General features: G+C 42.4%; 1 long non-coding RNA gene across 1 annotated transcript in view; it reads right to left on the bottom strand.

Annotated features, from left to right (window-relative positions):
- The window catches only part of LOC135320560 (uncharacterized), a 50,662-nt gene that overhangs the window by 13,863 nt on the left and 20,604 nt on the right, over positions 1 to 16,195 (bottom strand). The window contains exons 3-8 of the long non-coding RNA XR_010379739.1: positions 14,570 to 14,755; positions 11,874 to 12,098; positions 8,669 to 8,840; positions 6,490 to 6,673; positions 5,106 to 5,229; positions 3,135 to 3,295 (exon numbers count right to left, since the gene is read on the bottom strand). This is a non-coding gene — a long non-coding RNA (uncharacterized LOC135320560). The remainder of the gene's footprint in view (positions 1 to 3,134; positions 3,296 to 5,105; positions 5,230 to 6,489; positions 6,674 to 8,668; positions 8,841 to 11,873; positions 12,099 to 14,569; positions 14,756 to 16,195) is intronic.

The raw sequence follows: 16,195 nt of genomic DNA, 5'->3' as shown, positions 1-16,195 counted from the left end.
TGCCATTCACAGGGCTGGGACATGACAGCCACACCAGTCTAGGTTGAAAGACCAGTGGGGGTATTTCCATGGTGATCACGGGCATGCAGCAAACTCCCCAGCTTCAATGACCTCATCTCAAAAGTGGGGCAATAAAACTACCAAGAAAAGTGCGTGATGATTATGGAAGACATCTGTTTACTAGGTAAGTGCCCGTGACAGCTGCAGCTTAATGGGGAATGTGTATGATTAACAAGGCCCTGTCTACCTGGCCACACGCTCCCTGCCTTCCTGCCTTGGTGGAGCAGCAGAGTTTGTTTAGCTGAGATGAACGCCCCCAGAGCAGCCCCGACGGGAAAGCTCGCAGCTCTGCTTTGTGAGGCGTGTTCCTTTCCTTCTCAGTGCTGATCACAGTTTGCTGTCATCTGTTTTTATGTTTATCCCTTTGGTAACTTCCTCTCCTCCGGAGTTTTTGCTCAAGCAGCGCAGGGCCAGGTGTGTCTTGCGGCCTGCCCGACATTCTGGGCTGGGAAACAGCCGACCACACATCTGGCTCTGGTGCTGAACGGAGAGGGCAGAAGGCCCTGGGGCCCATGCTGAACCGAGGCCCATGCACCCAAAATTATGGTCTGACTTTGGGCAAATTACACAGTCTTCTTTACCCTGAGATTCCTCATCTGTCCATGAAAATAACTGCCCATGGCACACAGAGTTACCAAGATTAAAGGAAATCACCAAATTCACAACATATTCAAGGGGCTACCAGTGCATCCTCAACAGACAAATGCTGCCTTTACGGCTCTGACACACGCCAAGCGGGGTGGCCACACACAGTGAACACTGCTAAGTGCTTCATGTGTGCTACAATACTCTTTAGAACTTACAACAATCCCAGGAAGAAACGAATATTATCATGCCCATTTCACAGATTCACCAACAGGTTAAGAGAGGTTACATTCTAGTCCAAGGCCGTATGGTGAGGAAATGGTGATTTAAACCAGAATCTGGGCCCAGGCTTAGGCTCCATCTCTCTCCCATCCACCTGACCACTTGCCTATGAATTCCACCTGTCCAATACACAATTTTGCAGCCGGCCAGCACTTAAATGCAATGTGTGCCACCATTTGTCAATGTTGGTTAATTACCATAAACTGTTCTCAGAAACCACAACAGAAAAGAAACGTGGACTTAAGGAATTCTGCATTGCGTTCTCCTGTATTGTGCAGTCACCCTTCACTACACCACCAAATCCAAATGTATGCTTCCTCCATGTTTATGTTTGCACACGGCTTATTAAAGTAGAAGGTACCTGCAGTAATTCCATCTCGGTTGCTTTCCAAGGTTGCAGATTATCCATAATCAGTCCGTGAATGAAAATACTACAATGTGAATGAAAATACTGCAACCATGTCAGTAAACAACGAATGCTGAAACCAAGTCATCAGCTGCTGCTGCCACCCCCCAGCGAGTGCATGCCTGCAGCCCAGCCTCACAGCCACTCACAGTGGTGCCCTCTGAGTGGATTCAGAGTAAGAAAGGACAGGATACTGGCCCTAAATACCTAGGTACCTGCCAAAGGGATGAATTCAATGACACAAATGTTTGCTTCCTCCCATACATAGAAAAGCACTAAATACTTGATCTTGAGATATCTGGTTTTCTTTAGATAACAAGCAATATTTTATTGTTCCAACTACCTGGTCTTTCTTGTAAAACTTCTATATATCCTAGCTCTTCCCCTACCTCTTGGGAGCAGTCCCTCAGAGTGATCTGAGAGGTTGCCATCCCGGCTCGAGTCCTCCAGCCAAATAAAACATAACTCTTAACATTTAGGCTGAACGTTTATTTCAATGAAGTCCCAGAATAGACACAACTCATCAATTCTGTAATGGAACACACTGGATCAGGAAACAAAAGCGTGTTTTAGTCTGGAAAAACTACGGTTTCCTCTTTCTTCCTGTCATTATACAATCCCACCAGAACTCATTAATTTGCTGTCTGCTCATCTGGCAACCAAACTCAGAGAAGAGTCAACTCAGCAGAGTGCTCTACTCGGGAGAACACCCCGCAGCAGCACTGCAGGCTGCCTGTCCTCCCGCACGCTCTGCTGACCCATGGTGTCCTCCGTGACGACCAGGACAACAGAGCTGTTCCCAACAGCTGCGAAGTCCCACACGTTAAATAAATCATTTTATTTTATACGATATGTTACGTATATACCCATCTCTGAAAACAGCTTTGCTAGAAGCTCAAATCTTCAGCATCAATCTGCAAAGGCAAATCCGGTCCGCAAGGGAAACACAAGACTTAAGAGGAAGCTAAGGCATCCAAAGTACTCTCAACAACCTAAGGCCTCCAAAGTCCCCGGCAGGACCTTCAACCAAACTGCCTGCAGGCCTGCAGCTGCAGGCGGCAACATGTCTGCTTTTAAAGCAACTCCTTCCTGCCCTCGGGCACTAAAACGTCCCTCTAGGCCCTCCCATCTCAGGGTAAGAGCAGCTGCTGCAGAACCTCACAGGGCAGCACTGACAGGACTGGACAAAGAGGATCAGAGCTAAACAAAGCCTTCTGATGACACGAGCTTGTCAATCAGTCACTTTACCGATGAAGATATATATACAGAGAGGTGGGGTGATCTTGCTCAAAGTCACACAGCTAATAAGTGGCAAAGTCTATAACTCTGTTCCTCCCTCCGGCATGACGCCCCAGCTGGGACGCCCACAGGGTTCTCTCCTGCCTGCCGGACCAGTCCTTTACTGTCACTCATAAAACACCACAGGGTGTGACCCTAGCCTACAATTTCAGCATCTTTTCCCTGCAGTCTCGCAGGAACAAGGCGGTTCGGGCCATTGTATGACTTCTGGCTCCCAGAAGCCTCCGTGCTCAGGCTGGTCTTGCCTGTGCATCCAGCACCCTTCTCAGAGGCTCTTCCTCCCCTGCAGGAACACGTTCCCACTCTCTGCATGACACCCCATCAGGAAAGCCCTCTTCTCGCCCTCATCTCAGCAGGTGTCCCAGGCCACATCCCGAGCTGCCCCAATAGGACTGCGGGTGCCCAGGTTTGCTAGTCAGACCAGCAGCCTCAGAGCCATGGTTTATGCCCGGGTCACCCTGCAAAACTACTGACCGCCATACAGACCTAGCCAACAGGTCACCTGAAAGTCGCAGCAAGTGCCCCACCCAATCCCGAAGTCTCTTCATTTGCCAGCACCGCTGATGACTGGTCTCCAAACTTTGGTCAGTTTTGCACAAAACAGCAGCTTCCACTGTGAAGCAGGGGGTTTTCTCTTCTGCTCCCCATCCTTACTGGAAACGTCTAGGGAAATGAAAAGGCCTTTTCTCAACCCTTTTCTGATGACACCCACCCACCCACAATACTCACATGCTCAAGAGCTTTGGCTCAACCTGATTTTGTTTCCCTTACGCTAAGGGGCTCAAAACACTGAGGGATTCTTTCTCTTTTGAGGGTATTTTTACTCAGTTTATCGGCTTTAATCTGTTTTTGTCTCTCTCTTCAATATCCCTAGAAGTTGCGACTTCTTATTCCCTTCAGCAGCCTCCCTCCCAACATCTAGCCTAGGAAATCAGCTGTGATGAGGGGCCCGGGGGCAGTCACAGAAGATGCAACTAAGGCACAGAGAGGTGACATAATTTGCCCGAGAAGATCAGCTTCAAGCCCCAACACTGTGTGTCACTTCCCTCTGTTTAACTCTTATGCTAAGCAAGCGAACTTTTTGTAGATTATGGTTATAAACAGATGAGGTATGAAAATACATACAAGGACACACATCAACTCTAAGATGTTCATTAACTCCACTATTTTGTTTCTATTTATTTTATTTCTATTAAAAAAAAATTAAGAACCTCTGCAGTCAATATAGCAAAATTTTACTGGGCTTTAAATACAGAATATAGAGGTTTTAAGTGTGTCATTACTCATCCTTATTTGTATGTTCACAAGACAAACTGATTTGAAAGTCTCTCTCCCCTCCCCCTACTCACTACTGGCTCTCACCTGAGCTCCCAAACCACACATCTAACAGCCTTTCACTTTACCCACAGCTGAACTCATCAGTTATCCCCCAGATCTCCCTCTACAGATTTCCCTCTTCAGAGCACAGCAGGACCATCATTTACCTCATTAATCCACCCAGAAACCTGTTCCTTACTCCATCCTACCTTCACAGACATCATTCATCCTTTCCTTTTTACCATCTAAACATGCCTTCAATCTGTTCGCTTTTACCCGCTGACCATCCCACCGCTCAAGTGGAAGCCACCAACACTGCCCACCTGGACTCACGAGTCTCCCAAGTGGCCCCAAAGCCACTCTCCCCTACTTGAGACAAATGGGATTGTGTCACTCCCACGCTTTTAGGACTGTTTTCAAACCCACTGTTCTTAGAAGAATCTCCAAGTTCTTCACCTGATGAATGTCTTTGCCATCAAATTGTCAGCTCAGGGGGGGGAGGACACGCCCTCTCCCCTAGGACCTGCCCTCTGCCAGAGCATCAGCTTGGGAGGACCTGCTGAGCTACACCAGCCTGTATTCTAACCCTGGTCTTGAGTTCTTAGCAAACTGCTTCAACTATCCATACAAATCCAAGGTAGATTAGAAAGATTTTAGATGTTGAGCTAGACTATTGATCTGGGGATTTTGCACTAGCAACCTGCAAGTACATGTTCTAATGATTCTGTCTTCTTAAAACCACACCCAGATTTAAGTAGTAATTGTGGAATGTCTTCGGAGTAAAAGGGACTGTACTTTTACAGACTTTATGTTTTATACCATGAACAACCCGGACAGGGTCACAAATGGAACCGCCTCACAAGTGACAGAAGACAGGTGACAGGCATATAGCAACAGGTCACAAAGATGGTAAGAGCAAAGTTGTTTCTCCAACCCAAAAAATTTTTGAAAGAACTGAAAACTCTGAATTTTGAAAGTAAAATACTATCATATAAAGAAATAAAATAATCCTCTTCATCAGGGTTTCAAGATCTGACTCCAGAATTTTTAGCATGCCATATTGAATCCTAGCACAGAAAAATCAGATGGACTAGTGGTGAGTAAGTTCCAGGAAAACTGCAGTAATTCCTCCACTTGTAAAAGGACATAAACTCACCTGTGGAAGATGAATGTAAACCCCATTCTGGAGAAATTCGGAAGCTCCCAGGCTCTGCTTCTGGATGGCAAGGACACGGACAGCTTTGAAGCATGCTTCTAACTCAGTCACCAGCATTCTTACACTGCAGGGGGAAACGGAGGCCCTCAGTCAAGAGCAGAGGTGTTCCTGTCGTGTCTCGCAGGCCGTGCCTCGGGGACTCAGTGCCCTGCAGCAGCCCGGCCCCAGGCGAGGACCCGCAGCATGGCCCACCCAAGCAGCAGGTGCACTGGGCTTGAGAAAGCCCATCCCCGATGGGGGCAAGAGTGGCTGGTGGGTTTGAGTGAACATATAAATGCCCATAGCAATATGCCTGCATTCATTCAAGTGATACAAGCAACAGTAGCAGGCTATTTAACAAAATTTCAATTTTCAGTGGAAATTTTGCCATTCCTTTCCACTTGTCCCCTGCACTCTGAGACAGGCTTAGGCTCTCTCACACCGGCAGCTCTGATGCAATAGTTGTGAAGTCGTTTTACTTTGCTGCAAGTGTCCTCGCTCCCTGTGTGGCTATGACTGTCGTCTCTTAACACAGTCAGATGTCTTACTGGATCTCTCCCTGCGTTCCTTGCTCCTGCTTCTCAGATCCTAAGATAAAGGGCAAGTGAAGACACATGACCAGAAAAGGCACCGTAGACTTGAACTAAGTCCTCAGTGATCCCCTAGGTGAGTGCTGCCCACCCCTTACCTTCAATTCTCAAGGTTCTGCCCAGGGTGACATCCAGACAGGAGAGCGTCCTGGGCCAATTAAAAGCTGTGTGACTTGGGCCCTGGGACAGCTGCAGGAGCTGGTTCCAGAGCCATGCCCCTCCCCACCTCTGCTCCCCTCTCTCCCAAGGACCCACTGCCAAGCCCCCAGGTTCCCTGATATTCTGTCCTTCTCTTCTAATCTAATCCAAGCCCTTTTCCTCTTCCTTTATTCCCTAATTATCACCAGCTGAAGTGGTTTTTCAGTCACAGTATCTGAAAAAATTTCCGGCAGCTGAAAAAGAGGTCTCCAGAGGTCAATGCCCATATGCTGGTTCCTGAAGAGAGCCCCTGGTTATGGGGTCCCTCACCAACACCCACGGGGCATCAGACATGTTGCAGAGTCGACCACACCCAACAAGAGTTTGCTGTGACCCCAATGACCGCACAGCGTCCCTGCTCTCATAAATGTATTTGGCCCACTTATCCGTTACTAAGAAGCAAAAGTAAAAAAATTGCTCATGTTTCTTACTAAAATTATTTATGAGGTGGAAAAAGAAATTGTAATAGAAAAGAATAAATTTGACTGCATGTTAGATCTGTTCCTTTGGCTTTAAACATTTGCTGTTTTCTAGGCTCAGACTTGGTAGCTCTGTACCTTTTGTAAAAGAAAGTTGCCTTTAGCCTGAAATATCCAGGAGAGCCTATTCTCCGGGCTCTGATCTTTCACGATGTTAACTCTTCTGCACTTATATAGAGATGGCAAGTTGCAAAATAGAGAATCAACTTTGATTTTTTTTGGAGGTTTTAGAGGGGCACCATGATTTGACCCACGTGGACAGCTGCAAGAACAAAGAATTCCAAGGAGAAACAATTCGTACCGCAAGAAGTTTGCAACAACCAACCACATCCCCGCCCCTTTTTAGTATAAAAGCGGATTGATTCCTGACTTGGGGGAGACGGTTCTCCAGCATGTCATTCTGCCATCTTCTGGGTCTGCCAGCTTTTCAAATAAAGTCACTATTCCTTGCTCCAACACCTCAATCTCCCAATTTATTGGCCTGTCATGCAGCAAGCAGTACGAGTTTCGACTTGGTAACAAGATGACTGCATTGGAGGTAGTATGACTCCACTCTTTCCTCGTTTCCAATATGTAACATGCACATCATTTATGATCTAGTGCAAATAATTCATCAAAGACTACCACAAAAAGAAACTACACTCACCTAGCTATCAACACTGAAGTCACAACCTATCAATTTTATATGCTGTTTAACAACACAACTAAAAAACCTAACATAGGGAATTGATTCCACAGAAATAAAATTATTTCTACTCCTTCAAAACCTTTTTTCTTTTCTATTTTATTTTGTTTTGCATATTGAAAAGAAAATAAAAGACAAATCATTTTATTTCACGTATTTTGTTATAGCTACATAATTTAATTACTACAAAGAGATTTAAATTGCAATAAAAAATTGTTCATATATTGTACAAAGATATATACACAATCAATGTGGATAAGGAAAGGAATGGACATTTACTAAAAATCACCTGCACATCCAGTCTTTTACAAGCATATCCTAGAATATAAGCTCTATGATCCAGGGGTCCCCCACCTGCATTCTCACTGCTGAGTCCCTTAGTAATCTTCTACCAAGGCACCAGCATAGAACCACGCGATCAGTATTTTCGGTATAAATGAGGGAATTAGCTCATTCAATTCTAAAACAAAAACCCTAAAGTAAATACTGAACTTATTTACAGATAAAGAAAATTGGGCACAAACAAGTACAGTTTCTTCCCCAAGTTCACAAAGCTAATAACTGGTAAAGGCAAGATTTGAACTCGTCTGTCTGATTCTAAAAACTAAGGTGGAAATCCCTTATGACTGGGGAGGGTCCAGCAGCACAGCCTATCACCCTATCTTTGTTCAGATCTAGCCTTAGACAGCCTGAGACAGCACCCCATTCCTATGGAACTTGAGGGCAAATGATAACAATAAGGATTTTATATCCAGTAGTTTCTTAGGTATCATTTATATAAACTGTCAGCAGGACAGCAGAAAAACTCTGGGAAATATGAGTGGGTCCAGGGCTTTTTGCTGATTAGAAACTCAGTCTATCAGGACAGAGTGACCTTTCCATGAGAGGCCACACGGACCTAAACTAAAGGCAGCTGAGCAATGAAAACTAGCAAGACCCTGGAACTCAAGCAAGAAGGATCCCTGCCATCTCCCGCCCTGTTGCCTCTTCATCCACGTGGACACGAAGACAGAAGACCTAGGTTCTTGTCCAAGTTACACTATCATGAATTCTCACCCATAAAAAGTTACGACTCTATGCTGTCCTAAGTCCTTTCCAACTCAAATATGTTGACACCAATATCTCAGCAGAATGTCTATGTCTCCACATCCTCTCTTCTATAAGGAGAATAGTTCTATGGCCACAAAGCAGAAATCCAATTAAAAACACCATGCACTAAGCAAGGTGAAAATCTGCGTAAGAGACTTTGCTCTCACGCTCAGTGAATGAAAACTCAGAAAAATTGGTCCTTCTCCCTCAGCAAGTGGGAGGTAGGCTGATTGTGTGTGTGGGTGGGTGTGCGTGTGTGTGTGTAAATCAAATACAATGACGTCTGGGATCTGTACAGATTTTTTTTAAGTTACTGTCATTTCATGAGGATGAGACACCCTTTAAAGTAATTTGAATCTAGTGTTCTGAGAGAGTCTCAGGATCTTTTGGTGGAGGAGGGGAAAGGAAAGGAGGAAAGAAGTAAATGAAGCAAAGGAGTAATAATACTGCAAGGGAAAGGCAAGACATTAATTTTGTTCCTACTTGCATCACAAACAAATTACGGACTGGCTTTGCCCCGATGTCCTGTCGAGCACTGAGTTGCAGATGAAGAGGTGACAGCCCATTTCTCACTGAGATTGTGACTGTACGTGGCATCTTATAGAAACAAATCATTTATCCTGATCAAACACTCTAGCAGCAGGCCGTAATTCTCCTATTTTGAGAGACAAGAAAATAGGAGTTCAAACAGGGTAGATAACTTGACAAAAGTCAGAGGACCAGTAAATAAGAGAGGATGAATTCAAACTCAGATCTGAATGCAGAGTCTGATCTTCCCACTCCCAGGACTGGAAAATCATTAACACACAGACTCCCCAGCTCCCCTGCAGTGTTCCTGGCACCAAGCATTTCCCATGGTGATGGACTCCAGTTCTCACAGACACAGTGCTCTGTGCAGCCAATGACCTTGATCAGACCTTGATCATCTACCTGCCACGCCCATCAGGCTTCACCATAAAGGTAGGTAAGCTGGCTTTCAAGTGCATACAAAGCCACCCCTGGTCTAATGTGGGCTCTTCTGGGGCTTCTCCAGCCTAAATGCAGCCATAAAAGTGCTCAGAGTTTGTACATGAGCCACACTACCTCTCTCCATCTGTCTCCACACCTATACTTCTTAGCTATGACCATTTTGATAATATTGGAAAAAATTTTTAAAAACACAAAAGAAAGGATCCTCGAACAATTACTTAATACTTACAATTTTAAATGATTTGTTACAAAGTGAGTATTTACAAACCGAATCTGCCTTCCTAGGTGTCAGTTTAAACAGTTAAAAAATATAATAGCAAAAAATTCTCTTACAAAATTAACAAAAACATCAACAATAATCTGGAATAAACTCACAATTAATGCCCATGTTGTACATGGAGAAAACTACAGGACTGTACTGAGGGGTAAATAAGAGGTGTGAATGTAGAGACATCAACATATTGCATGGAGGAAAACAGTTTTGTAAATATGGAAGTTCTCCTAAAAATAATTCAAAACTTAATAAAAATCCCATGAATACTCTTATCTGATTTTTTTTAACTTGAACAATATATTTTAGAATTCTTCAGGAATAATAAAGTCATAATAATAGCCAAGAAAATTTGGGATGGAAGAAAAGAACAAAAAAAAATCGCACTGTCAGATAATAATTAATTTTTACAATATGTAAGATATAGCGCTGGAGTAAGGAAGTAAGATTGACAGAAATAAAGCATGAGCTCAAAAAGAGACTCTAGTGTACATAAGTATTTTATACATGTGGGATTTCAAATCAAAGAGCAAAGTATGAATTCAATAATTGTCCTGGGACAATCAGAGAATCACCTGGAAAGAACAAATTCTATTCCTGTCATAATGACCACAAAAATAATTACAGATAGTGATGTAAATATTAAAATACTAATTACAGCAAATACAACTCTTTGCTCACATTAATTCAACTTCTCCTCACTATAACAAGTACTATTATCATCTCCATCTTAGACATTAAATAAACCTACATAAGAGATTTATACCATTATAAGAAAGTATTTCTAAGAATAATAACAAAGATAAAACACAAAAGGAAGACATTTACTATCTTAAGAATATTTTGAGCCACAACAAAAATAAACCTACTAAACAAAATGAAACGAAAGAAATGACAAGGAAAAACTCTGTGATAGATGTTGATGAAGACAAGGGATTAATGTTCATAACATACAAAGAGCTGTCACAAAGCAAAAAGAAGCTTCCTCACTTAAATTTGTGCAAAGGACAAAATGGATCATTCACTTTTCAAAAGTCAGATGGCTAATCAGTGAAAAATGCTCAATACCTCACTGGTCATCAAATGCAAACTAAAACAATGAAAAAGCACTTTTGCTCATCTTATTGGTAAATATTTTTAAAAGATTTTGTAGCTAGTGTCCATCTGTGGGAGAAAAAACTGTGAGCGACCTTTTTGGAGGATGACATGTCAATGGATATGTAAACTCTGAAAAACGTGTGTACACACTGATTCAACCCCACTTCTAGGAATCGTTTCGTTTAGAAAAAAATCAGTTCAAATAGATATACTGTTTACACTGGTGGGAAGAAAAGCTGAAGTGAAATCATATCCAGCGATAGAGAATTGGTTACATAAGTAATTCTACATTTCTCATTCCACACTGGAGAAGGAATTTCTAGTCACTTGAAACTAGCCTGTGATGAAAGTAAATGTCACATCCAGGGACTAAATTTCCAGAAGACTTAACTAAAGGCATGCTCATACAAGATCACAGGAATGTCTGTTAAAGAAAGATGCCAGTCAAACATCCTTTCTGACAGTGGAAAATGGAGAAAAGTTAAGTGTCCACCATCAAGACAATAATGCGGTAAATCACGGTGAGCTGTGGGCACTGAGGGGGCCAGCGTTTCCCCGTGGCCCAGGGCCTTGTCCACAGCACTCTCCCACCAAAGGTGTCCTTGCACAAGAGACCACACCTGCACATCAGGAGACCCCTCCACTCTATCTGAAAGGACCGGGTGAGTCTGGAGTGAGAGGACGTCTATGATATACCCCTGAGTGAATAAAGCGAGCTGCAGAAAACATATAGAATGGCCTTATTTTTCAAAAAAGAATATATACACACATATACATAGATTTCTCATATGTATGTATGTATGTATGTATGTATGGGTATATATATATGTCATAGGCATAAAGGTCATGAAATATATACACCACAATGGCAACAGCTTTTACACTCAGGAAATAAGGGGAAGGGGGGTAGGGCTCTTTCGGTACCACCACAGTTCTCTTTTCAGTATTTCAGTTAAGTACACTTGGAATTTAAAAGTTTATTTAAGCCCGAAGTAAAATGGACGATGCCTCCACAAGACATAATGCTATACTGGTCATTAAAAATCATGCCAGGGGAGATAGAATATTGTAGAAAAACATGTAATAAGCCGAATGGAAAATGGAGGTCTCCACACAGTAAACAGGCACAGAGTGCTCACTGGTTTTTATGACAGAGCTGATACACACTGATGAAAAGAACAGAAAGTAGATGTTAAAGTGTTAATTATTATTTCTGACTAGTGGGACCTGGATAGCCGTTTTTGTCCCTTTTTTCAGACTTATTGCATTAAATATACATTATTTTTCATCTAAAAAAGCATTTTTAGATGTGTAGTACCACACATTGGAGAATAATACACGAGTACTTACAGAAACAAATAACTAGGAGACACTGCAGCAGCGCCACACAATGTAGAACGGGAGATCCTGATTAACACTGCGCAGTTACATAAGGACCCACAAAGTGAGAGCACCTGCTGTAACAGGGCGCGGCCCCCTTCTATTTGTCACTTGTGTCTTCAGGGCTGAGGCAGTTCTGAGCATGGCCAGTGTCAGTGTTGGTGTCTGGATGGATGCCACTGGATGTGAGGGCACCTGCAAGCCGAGAGGAATAACAGAAATCATCCTCTGCCTTTTCTGTCTTGTTTCTTTGTTACTTTAAAAGAGAGGCATAAATAAGATAAACTGTGTATCTTCCCTACTGAAATTTCAGTAATGAAACCGTTTTCAAAGTGTTCACAACTTATATTCTGCCTATAACCGTCTTTTCATCAAAGCTTCATATTTATTAAATGTTAATTAACTCAGTTAATTAACTCCCTGTTGAAACATTCTACTATAGAACATGAAATGCACTATGTAAAAGAACCACTCCTGCAGTGACTAGCTCGGCTGTCTTGACGGCAGTGCAGTCAGCCCCCAACATCCCGTGGCTCTGAGCTCCTGATGCTGCTAAGAGAGCACGCTGCCGCCTCAGATGGAGAGAAAGTGTGAAAGCATTTCCTGAAATCTACAGCACTGACAAAACATAACTGACAAATCCCAGGCTCCTTTGAAGATGTCATTTTCGGTTTCTGGCCAACCCCAGTCAATGAGCAGAACCACCTCATTCCCGAGGAATGGCACTCACTTGGTAAGGAGTTCTGGAGAAATTTCCAGGTATAGAATGTAACCAACTATACATAGAACTCTGACAAAAGAAACAATGCAATACCCTGATTTTGGAAGACACTCAAAATATTCTCCTAAGCCTTTGTAGCTGGAAAGGTTGGGCTTCTCCTTGAGCCACTTATTTATTTCACAGAAACTGAGCATCTCCCACAAACCATGTTAACCTGTGTCTGCTGGGTGCCTCAGGCACACTCTTGCTGTCGATCTTATAAGTCACATGGCAGAGGTGTGTGTCTCATGGCTGCAACCCTCACACAGGCTCGCCTCCTAGCCTCACAGTTTGAACTTGGCCCCATTTTCTAACCTGTTTATTTGGTATCTGTTCTTCTGTAAGCTGCCTGAAATGCTTTTTGGAACAAGTCAGAAGAATGAGTGGGTAGATAAATGGACAGATGTGCAGGTGAGAGCTGGGCAGACCGAAAGAGAGACTCCAAGAAAAGGGGAACAAATAAAATTTCCTGTGCAAAACCCTCTCCTACTCAGGGAAGAAAACCACCACGGAGAAGAGTGAAGAGGCAGGTAGGTTAGGACTGTTTCCTGGATTCCATGAAAAGTCACACCAAGAGATGAGAAGGTAGAACTATAAATAATAAAAGGAAAAAAGCACACATGCTTGAAAAATATATCTACAATATGTACTTTCTAAAGAATAGATTCAAATCAGCAGGGCCCAATACCACAATCCTTAGGTATTTACAGAAATGAGAATCCCATCTCCAAACCACAAGGCATCCCTTTGGAGCACTGAGAGTCTACACGGGGCAGTCATAAAGCCATCACCGCAAAATTTATGCTATCCTGCACTTACGAGGAACGAGCAGTTGTGCACGCGTGACAGTTACATCCCACAGCACCTCTACGGGGGAGGGAAGCCTAGCAAGCCCCATCTCTGCAGGACAGAAAACCAGTCCTGGAGAGCCTAAGCCAACCTACCAGTTCTCCATCTCACAGGACTGGTCATTCCAGAGCAGGACTCGAACTCGGACAGACGTCTGTAAGCACGATATTATCATGCTTTGTGTGATTTTTGTGTGTATAATACATTTGTTTCTGGCATGAAAGGATATTTAATAAATAATTGATTGTCTTGTCTATCTCATTAGCTCACAATCAATCTTTATACTGTTGAATTGTACTCTTTTCCTCTGGAGAACAGAACGGAAAGAGAGTGGGTCAGAATGAGGTGGAGCTCCATTCTTTATCTGGTATCTCATCTCATCCAAGTCCCCAACCAGGGAGAAGGAGCCAATGTTCTCTTCATCTTTTAAAGAGAGGGCTCCACTGATGATGACTTACTCAACCCAAAAACCAAGGCTGGGGGAAGGGCATATGTAGCACCCAGAGCAGTATCAGATGTAGGAAAGTGAAAAGAGCTCACGGGAGGGCTCAGGGGGTCAGCCTGATTTAATTTCAATCGATAAAAAATACCACACTGTAAAAATACTAGCATGCAATAGATTTGTTCTTTCTTGACAAGTTTCCACAGCCCACATGTAACATTATCGTGAACCAGTGAAAGGAAGAGTCTACAGATAGGGAAAATCAATGCCACAGGCAGGCTGAAACCCAGGCTGGAGTATAGGAAGAGAAAGGGCACAGTTAAGAATTGGGGAAAGGCTGGAGGAAAAAATCACAAGGACTCTCAAGCATCATCCTACAATCATATAATCATTCATTCAAGAGAGAGTTACTGAGGTCCTATTTTGTGCAAGATTGTACACAAGGCAAAGCAAGAGCGCAGCGACCATGTTGGCAGCAACGGGAGGGGCTAAAATACACTTCTGATCCCGGTACCTTGCACACTTGTCCTCAGTATAAAGGCAAAGAAAAAAAGTAAAATAATATTCTGTAAACTCAAAGCATTGCTGAAAAAAAATTAAAGAAGACCTAAATACCTGGACAGACTCTCCACGTACATTCCTGGATCAGAAGACAGTGCTCTTGGAATGGCAGTGCTCCCCAGAGTGATCCGTATATTCTACGTGGTCTCGATCACAATCCCAGCGGTCTCCTCTGCAAAAACTGATTAGCTGCTGTTATAATTCATATGGGAATTCGAGGGTCTCAGTAACCAAAACGATCTTGAAAAAGAAGAACAACATGAGAGGACTTGTAATTCTCAATTTGAAATTTTACAACTGTATCTCTAGGTGAGATTAGAGGCCATTTTTAAGTTATTACTGTGTTTATCCTTATTTTCTAAATTCTCTAGAATGAATATAATTGTTATAATAAGGAAAATAAAAAGTAAGGTATCTTTTAAAACATGCACACCGATTCATTCATTGGAAAAAATGTATTTTAACTATAAAGAGGTAAACAAATATCTAGTGAAAAAGGACTACTTAAAAACAAGAGTGCATTTACATTTTTAAGAAATTGAAAACTGAAAAGCACAAACACATCAAGTTTCTAGGGAGACAAATACAACATATTAACACTTATTTTCAAAAATTCTAATTGAACAATGAAAACTCAAGAAATGGAAAATCGCGATTGACAGCCAAATGCAAACACATGGAGAGCAAAGGCCTAGAAATCACAGTTCCTTTAACTCTGCTACTACCTCAGTAGGGGAGGAAATTCCTCCCTGAGGAGACAGTGGAATCCCATGCATAAGACAGGATAAACAGTACAAACTGCGCTAGAATTGGGGGTGACTTTCTTAGAAGAATTCTAAAGATAGAACATTGCTGAAAAACTATAAATACACTGACAGACACATTAAAACACACAGTCATATATATTATATAGAAACATATGAAGTCTGCTCCCATGTTACATAGAAATACAAACATATTTGTTCATTTATGGGCACTGATTACTTTTTCCCAGGTAGAATATTTCAACTAAAACAAATAATCAATAATACACCCCTCTAGTCAAATCTAGTTGATAAGTTACTCTGCTATGTAATCATAATATGCCTAAGATAGATCTAAAATAAGTGAAAAAGATCTTTGTATGGTTTCTTGAACTCTTCTCAACATTCCAAACTTAATTTTAAAATAGATCTGAGCAGTATTTCTATATTATCTTTTCCCTCGTGAAATGACCAATACAGTCTGTTGTCAAAATTCTGTCCTTACAATGATTCACGAACACCGTATCCTCACAAAATTGCTGGACAGCAAGTCACTATCCAGACACTGTGACCAAACAAACGAAACACAAGGAAGACAGTGACCCTATTCTGGAGGGCTTACCATCTGCGTCAACACCGGGGTTTTTATTTGATTGGTTTGATTGGGTAGCAAAATAAAATCAATCAATTATTTTCTTCTCTGAGCATTCTGTAAGTCATGACTCTTCAGTGTCATGAGCAGGAAAGACTTAAGCATGACTTGATTAGGTCAAATAGCAACAATCATCACCGGAGAGTGAGTAATAAAGAAGTTAAATGATAGCAATTCTTCTGCCTACATGAGACCTAAAATAAACCTACACTGATATCCGAAAGGAAAATGAGGAGATGAGGTTCCCAATGAGAAAACAAACAAACAAGAAACCAAAAAATGAAA

This window comes from Camelus dromedarius, unplaced genomic scaffold (genome assembly GCF_036321535.1).
Source record: "Camelus dromedarius isolate mCamDro1 unplaced genomic scaffold, mCamDro1.pat HAP1_SCAFFOLD_197, whole genome shotgun sequence".
Lineage (NCBI taxonomy): Eukaryota > Metazoa > Chordata > Mammalia > Artiodactyla > Camelidae > Camelus > Camelus dromedarius.
This window is presented reverse-complemented; position numbering and strand designations above follow the sequence as displayed.